This window comes from Meleagris gallopavo, chromosome 4, assembly GCF_000146605.3.
Source record: "Meleagris gallopavo isolate NT-WF06-2002-E0010 breed Aviagen turkey brand Nicholas breeding stock chromosome 4, Turkey_5.1, whole genome shotgun sequence".
In the NCBI taxonomy this organism is placed as follows: domain Eukaryota; kingdom Metazoa; phylum Chordata; class Aves; order Galliformes; family Phasianidae; genus Meleagris; species Meleagris gallopavo.
In genome coordinates, this window is record NC_015014.2 from 48065108 (window position 1) to 48072912 (window position 7805).

The 7805-nt window shown below is 43.1% G+C and overlaps 1 long non-coding RNA gene across 1 annotated transcript; it reads right to left on the bottom strand.

Annotated features, from left to right (window-relative positions):
- Positions 1 to 1280: 1280 nt before the first annotated feature.
- On the bottom strand, positions 1281 to 5027 carry LOC104910788. The gene is made up of 3 exons (XR_793400.2): positions 4835 to 5027; positions 3364 to 3497; positions 1281 to 1376 (listed from the first exon to the last, which is right to left on the bottom strand). It is a non-coding gene; the product is annotated as an uncharacterized LOC104910788 (long non-coding RNA).
- Positions 5028 to 7805: the final 2778 nt, after the last annotated feature.

A 7805-nucleotide genomic window follows, 5' to 3' on the forward strand; every position in this document is an offset into this window, starting at 1 on the left:
GTAATTTGTGTGCTTCCCTTACCTGAGAGTACATTAACACATCTGAGAAATCACAGCTCATCTTCAGCAGTGTGTGACTTAGCAATTTTCTGAAGAACTCTGACTCTCTGTTCAGAAGTGCACAATATTATTAAAACCTAATATTTGGTCAGAGCCTGGTATTCTGGTCTATTAGGCATTAAATCTATGCTTGTTTGAAACTGGCCATATACCCCATCAGTCCAGATTTCTGCCTAGTTATTGTAAAAATTAACTTGAAATTGAGCTTAATTTCAGGCTAGGAAAAAAGTCTCAGTTCGGGGCAAAACAATGTTTCATGCAAGTAGCTCTCCAATAGTCAACCCAAACATGCAAACACTTGGCTTTCATACAAAACAAGTTTAGCCTGCATTAAAAAGTAGCTCTTTGGCAGTGTTATAACTTTTCTGAAATAATTTTTATTTTAAACAGGATGTTAAAATACCAAACAATTGATTTTCTTTGGACCTTCCACGTAGCAATTTGCATCATAAAAGTTCCATTATTACAACCTCAAGCCAGAAGTAGCTGATAAGATGCAAATACAGTACATTGCCACTTATTCTAACAGAGAATCATCTTTTATACAAAGAGAAAAGAACCTCTGACTTGTAGCCATATATGTTAAGGATTCTCAGCTGTGCCAGGCAACACAGAGTTACACAGGCATGAGAAAAAGAAAAACCTTTTGTGGTCTGCACAAAGGCCAGGTACAACAAAGATCACAGAACTCAGGAACTTGGCAGAGTGACAGCCTTCTTCTCCATGATTTCTCAGAGAAGTAGGAATGGCCTACATTAACTTTTTTGTGTGTGTGCATGAGGCTGTGAGAGAGAAATGAGTTCAGAGCTCCTGCCGTGGACATCATCGCCATGAAATCCATCCCAACATCTCATGTCTACAGTAAACACCCCAACCTCTTCAGCATCTACAAGGAGAAGGGAGCATTTGGATTTTAAGCTCTTGTAGGAGAGGGAGTTGGTTTTTCCAAAAAAGTTTCCCCCTCAGGCATCACAGCTTCTCTTTTGTCGTGTCCTCTGCTGTCTCCTTGCTTCCTTCTTTCTGCACAAGTATTTTCCAGGAAATGTTTGAGCACACTGCTGTCTCCTGCCTACCTTTTTTCTATCTTAACTTGTAGTTAACTCTCCAGAACAACTTCGGCCATGTCTTCTCCCATTTCACCAGCATAGAAAAAAAAAAAAAAACAAAAACACCCCAAAACAAACAAAAGTAAAAAACACACAGCAATTGCCAACACGCAATTAAAAGGTGCAAATTTTTACTCCCAATTCCTTTGGCTCTGAACACCTCCTAGGAGCCTGTTTTCTCTTGCAGCTTCTTTTGCCATCCCACTAGCACTGAAAAAGATGAGATACATAATAACAGAAGATGCCATTATTTGTCACTGGTCTCACTGTGTCAGAGCAATACAAGGTCTCTTTGTGCTTCTTTGTGTAAAAACATCTCTAGTTCACAAGTTCATCAAACTGAATAATGTGAAATACATAGGTAATATTCCATTTATGTAATTAATTTATATGAAGAGGTTATCTTGATGGCAAAAATATTCTGTAATCATCCAGACCAAAAGGAAAAACCTCAGACAGAAGACTTTATAGCACTTTACTCCACAATTATGTATTTGATAGCAATCTTACGTTAGCATAACAAATAAGAAGGAAAGTGTCAAAATTATGACTAGTAAGGAGTTTAAAAGAATATTTTTTCATTACAATTAAATAATTTTGAGGGTTGGCATAAACAATGAAATAATCGTGAGAGAGGGGTTTTCTATCTCCATGTAATATAAAGGCTGTGCATTATATAAAATGAGGGGGAGCAAAAAATTTTGCTTATCCCAGGACTCTAATTGCTTTATCTTGCCAAAATTTTTTGTCGGGTCAAAAACAAAGACCCTCATTCAGTAGTTACCAAGGCTTTCTCCAGGAAAATTCCCCTTGGCCTCATCATTTTCTCTGCAATTTTCACAGTGTTACAGAGAACCCACAGCTGCCCCATGGTATAATGTGTTGGCCATGATATCCTGTTAGATGTGTTATATGCATGCGAGTTTGTTTGTATGATTTAACAATGTGCAAAACACAGAATAGTTATAATTTAAAATGTAAAAGGAAAATGCTATTTCAATCACTGCTAATTTACATTCCACATCCCCCAAACATCATTATAATATTATAAGGTATTGATCCAAGCATGACCATTTGATTTCACATCAATACTAATATGACTTTTCTGTGATCTGTTGACAAGTGGGATTTTTCTGAGTGAAATATGTACATACCAATGCCTAACTACTTTCACTAGTAAAACTGGATTCAGCTGTTCTACATGAACATTTTTCCTTCTTTGATATAACAGTGTCTTCCTGATACTGTCTGCTGTCTAGAAACATATTATCTTAAAGTCTGGGCAGCAAGAGTCCCTCAAAATCTCATTCCCATTCTCAGTGCGGTTGTTCAAGACCTGACAAAGACTGCTGGAATAGTGACCTTCTAGTGAATTTCTCTAGAGTATGTAAATAATAAAGCTTCTTTTAAACAGTTCTTGCTTTAGCAGTTTCTGTGTGCAGACTCCAAAAAAAAAAAAAAAAATCACATGGATCCCACAGCCCTGATTCCTCTCTCCCACTAGACAGTCATACAAGATGACAGTCAAACAGCCTTTCATTTTTTCAGCACTGCTGCTGTAGCTCTTCCTATTAAATTTGTCTCTAGCAACATTACCCAGAAGTTTTAGCCTATGCCTTTTTTTTTTCCCCCCCCATTTCTCCTGGTGGTTGAAATCTATCCAGTGCTCAGAGATAATGATCCATCTTTGCTGCGGATACCCAAAAAGAGATTCCCTTTTCCATTTATACACATATACTCTCAGAACCAACAGTTTCAGATCAAGACAGCACTTTTAGTCAGAGCAGACTTCGATCTTACTGATGAAAAGAACACAGACTGTCTGGGGAATGTGCTAAAATGAGCTGTTATTGGGTTCATCCCAGGTGTATCCCCAAACCAGCTATGCCAGCTTCCTCACAGAAACCACAGGACCCAAGGAACAGAGAGATTTCCACTTTCCTCAGGTGAGATATATTCCATTTTCTGCCAAGACCTGAAAGTTGTTCACAGCCTTGAAATCCAGATAAAACCATAACTGTTCCTGAGGCACGGGTTTACTGCAGGAGGCTCCCATATCTTTTATTGACATGGCAGATCTGTGACCCTTCTTTCCTAAGTGAAGTTACAGTTAATGCTGAAGACTACCAATAAGACTAATTAAGGTACACAGATCCAGTTATTGTATGGGACAGGTCAATACTGTTTCAACCTTTACCTTCAATCTCAAAGGCCACTTCCCTGTACACTTTTGGGTGGAGTCCATGTGCAGGAAAACGAATCCCTGAGAACTTCAGGCTCATCTGACTTTGTCAGATCTTTCCCCATGAGCAGTAGTCTTCTAAAGCAGCACTGTAACGATGGAAGCAATAAAAGCAAGGGTAACTGTGATGAGTTTGTTATGTAGAAAAAGCATCTCCTCATTACTACACATATATACACACCTGCAATCCAATTACTGGGTAAAAATTTCACTGGGGCAGGGGAAAAACTCCAACAGGTGATCCAAAGCAATTTAAATTATACTGTGAGCTTGCCAGGGCTCTGCCATGTCCTGTTTGGTTCTCCTGATAGGCTGTGTATGAATGCGGTGTGTATTACTCTGTGCCCTACCATCTATCCAGCTTTGCACATCACTTTCTTTACTTTTGAAGATATCAGCATATTGCAGCATACAACTACAGAATCTGAAAACTCAATTAATGTGCTATTTACATGAGTATTAACTAGAACAATGCCTATAAATGCATTAAGAAAAAAAAATGTCTTCCTACAAATAGCAAATAAACTTTTAAGAACTGACCCAGTGCCAATCCTTTCAGCGCCTGTCGGAATATAAGCAATTATTTTACTTAATGGCACAACACAAGTTTCCAGAGTACACGCATAAACCCACATTTTCCAAGAGAGGCTTCATCATGGATTACATAAAAGGTTTCAGTGAAATCTGCAGTCTTGTTTTCATTTAAAGGTAATATCCATTCGCATTCTCTATTAACGCAAAAAGATAATTTACCCTTAATTTAAGGACCCCTCACATCAAGCATAATCAGCTTAAAGAAGACATGTGGTCAGCATAAAAAAAGATATGTTTCACATCTTACATCTACTGCTTTTCATTCAGGTTCACCGCTGCATTCTGTTCCTTCTCTCTGCTGTTCCTCCTCAGCCAGCACTCACCAAGCACTATCTCTCTTTTTCTGAAGCCCTGGCAGAGCAAGTCTGGGCTCAGCCATCAAGGCTCAAAAGTCCCACAAGTACCCTTCTCACATGTCCTTAGCAAAAACTGACTATGTAGAAGCCAACTTGAGCCTGTAATTTCATTTTGATAGCAATGAAATCAAGAAACTGTCATATGTGATTAGCAGGAAGGCATTGTTATACTTCCCAAGTTAGCACGTGGGGCTGGATGGTAGTAATTCAATTGATTGATTGGAATATTTTTTACTGGGAGGCTAAAAACAAGCAGCTACCAGCATTACATTGCTTTTGCAGAGAAGCTTGGGATCATCCATCACGAACTACTTGCAAATGAGAGTGCTGCTTAAATAACAGCAGAATAAGTACAGCCAGACTCTAGTAGGCTGCCTTATGGAAATAACAGGACTGCTACAAAAAAAAGCAAGGAGCCACAGAGCAAGGCAAACCCAGACAGGAGCAGCTACCACACCACTCAGGTTATTACCTACCTGTGGCACTAACATCATTGACAGGAAACACCAAGAGCTGGCAGGAGGTGCACAGCTCTTCCTTTAACCGCGAGCAAACTGCCCACACCTGAGTCCCCAAGAAGGTCCCAGCCCATTGACCAGGTGCTTCTTGCCCATCATTGAAGACTGGCTAATTTCCCTCAGTCTTTCAAGTACGTGCCACTGCTTTGACTTCTTGCTCTTGTAGGCAGAGCAGAGGAGGGAAGACTGCAGTTTTATGCAGGAATCATAGAGTATCCTAAGTTGGGAGGGACCTACAAAGGTGATGGAGTCCAACTCCTGGCTCCACACAGGGCATGCCAAAAATCAAACCTTATATTTGAGGGTGATGTCCAAATGCTCCTCGAACTCCAGCAGCTTGAGGTCATGACCACTGCCATGGGGAGTCTGTTCTACACCCACAGCCCCCTAGTGAGGAACTTTTCCCTAACACCCAACCTGACCCTTGCCTGACACAGCAACAAGCTGTTTCCTTGGGCACTGTCAGCAGAGAGCAGACAATGGCACTACCCCTCTGCTCCCTGTGAAGAGCTTTCGGTCACCATGAGGCCTCCCCTCAGCCTCTTCAGCTCTTAGCTGAACAAATCAAGGGATCTTAGCTGCTCCTCATACATCTTGCCCTCCAGACCCTTAAAGACCCCTCTAGATCCCCCAGGAGCTGCTGTGTGCTTCAGAAGAACCACGGGAGCTACTGTGGTTAACCAGTGGAGCAGCACTGCCTGCCTCCAGCCCCTTCTTCAAGCAGGACTTGGAGTACCTTGCCTGGAGGCAGCATGTCTTTACAGGAAGGAATTCAGAATTGCACCCTCTGCCTCCTTGTCACTGGCCGCCTATTCTGAGAAAAGAGGCCTCTTTAACATTCCTGTGACCTCTTGACTTGAAATAGTTATCTTGCTGTGGGAAGAACGTACCTTTCCATCTTTCTTACTGCCTCATTCAACCTCACTGGAGTCATTGATACAAACAGGCATAGAAACATAAAATTGCCATAATTGGGTCAGGCCATAGGTCTGGTGGTGGCCAGAGATGATTGCTTAGAGAAAGAACAGAAGAAGTGCACAGAGAAGGGCCCTTCCCCTGGTGGATCTACCCAGCTGCCCGCAGGTTAAAGGCCAGCGTGGAGCTGGAGCCAGCATCCATCACCTTATGATGCAAATACCAAAATACTAAATACCAGAGAATGCCAAAACCTTGAGTTTTTTAAACTCGTTCACATGCTTTCTTTTTATGAAATAAGACAAAAATATATCTGCAATTGTATGTGGTATAGAGTCTTGTACGTAGTTACTAATGTCAACATGCTTCTGTACCTGCAAGAAAAGACAAGGATTGGCACTTTCTGACCATATTAAAGACATAAAGTACTTTTTTTCCTACCAATAGGATTTCTTCAATTCATTTTAAAGATGTTTTCACTTCATTCCCTCTCCCTTCACCATACTCTGTGCATGTTACGTTATGTTTCACAACCTCTGTGATCTACCCTTCTAGTTCCCAGCCCCATTACTGACAAAGGGGTCATACTCCATACCTATATATGTCATGCTCCATACCATAAAGATTGATTTGCACAAGCAGGCTCGCAGCCAGCAGGCTCTTCAACACCAAGAGTTCAAGCCAAACCCATTTGAAACCACAATCTTTTAAAGGTCTTGGAGGTTTTGACCAACTTTAGTGAGCTCTGAGGCCTGTAACAGATGCTGCTCCCATTGCACAGCACATCACACAGTCTTTGCAAAGCTGTACATTTTTCCTACAACTTGAAGTGGAATGTAGTCCTGCTCCTTCTTCTGTGTGCTGCTCTGCAAGGGGCAGGAAGTATCCCTGGCTATAAGAAGTGGTAGAGTTTAAAAAAAGATGTGATATTATATATCAGTATCTATGTAAGTAGAAAAAGCATTGCTTCCAGAATAGGAGGGAAATGCCATACCAGTTGCAATACACAGGGCAGTGTTCCTGCCTGGCTGTTCCTGAGGTGTTGCCATTGGAGGCTCTCCCGGGCACAGCTGAGTAGACAAGTACAACTTTGCTGTGTGTTTCTAATTTTACAAAAGTACATAAACTTAAGGCTGTGGTGTTGTTATCTTTGCTTTTTATGGGACCGAGAGGGCAGTTCATAAGGTGAGAGAGGCCTTCTAGCTTTGGGGTTTAGCCCAGATACATACAGGGAGCATCCCTACATTTATTCCATCGGGGAAACAAAGAAAAGCAGCATCCAGCCCCAGCCCCTGCTCGTGGCCGATGTGAGAAGAGTGGCCGCAGACTCAGAAGGCACCAAATGCCCGGCTTCCAGTTGCCCCTGGCTGCAGCGGCAGAAATCTGTGACTTGGCCGAGCTCTGCTTCAAGGGGGAATGCAGAGCCTTCTCCGTCGGCTCTCCAGCTCCCAGGACCTGTGCTGCTCCGGCTGTCCCAGCAGCTGCCCGCTGAGCACTTCTATCTTTCACATCCTCTTCCCCTGCTTGCACAGCTTACAGCTAGCATTTCGCTTTTTTTTTTTTTTCCTTCCCTTTAATGGCAGAAAGGCCTCCCCGCCTAATCTAATTCCTGCTCCTTTGTCACAAGCAGATGTCACTTCTACATCTGTGCGTCTGCTCGAGCGCCCGGCTCCTGCTCCCAGCAGATGTTGCCGCCGCGGCAGCAGCGAGGGGGAAAAAAAAGCAAAGCGCAGATCCCTCTGCTGGCGGCCGCCTGAACGCCACGACCCGGCCTGCGGGAGGAAAAGAAAGAAAAATATCACAGTTTAGGCTCTGAAAATAACGGCGCAGCTCTTCCGCCCCGCACAGCCGCTGGAGATGCCCCACGCAGTGTCCCCGCTGCTCGGGGATGCGGTCGCGTCCTTGTGATCCGTGCAGGAAACACCACCGCGTGTGCCCCCTGGCCCCGTCCCCTCGACGCTCGGCTGTACCCGCGGCGCCGCGGTGGGACGCTCGGATGGGGCACGGAAAGCCC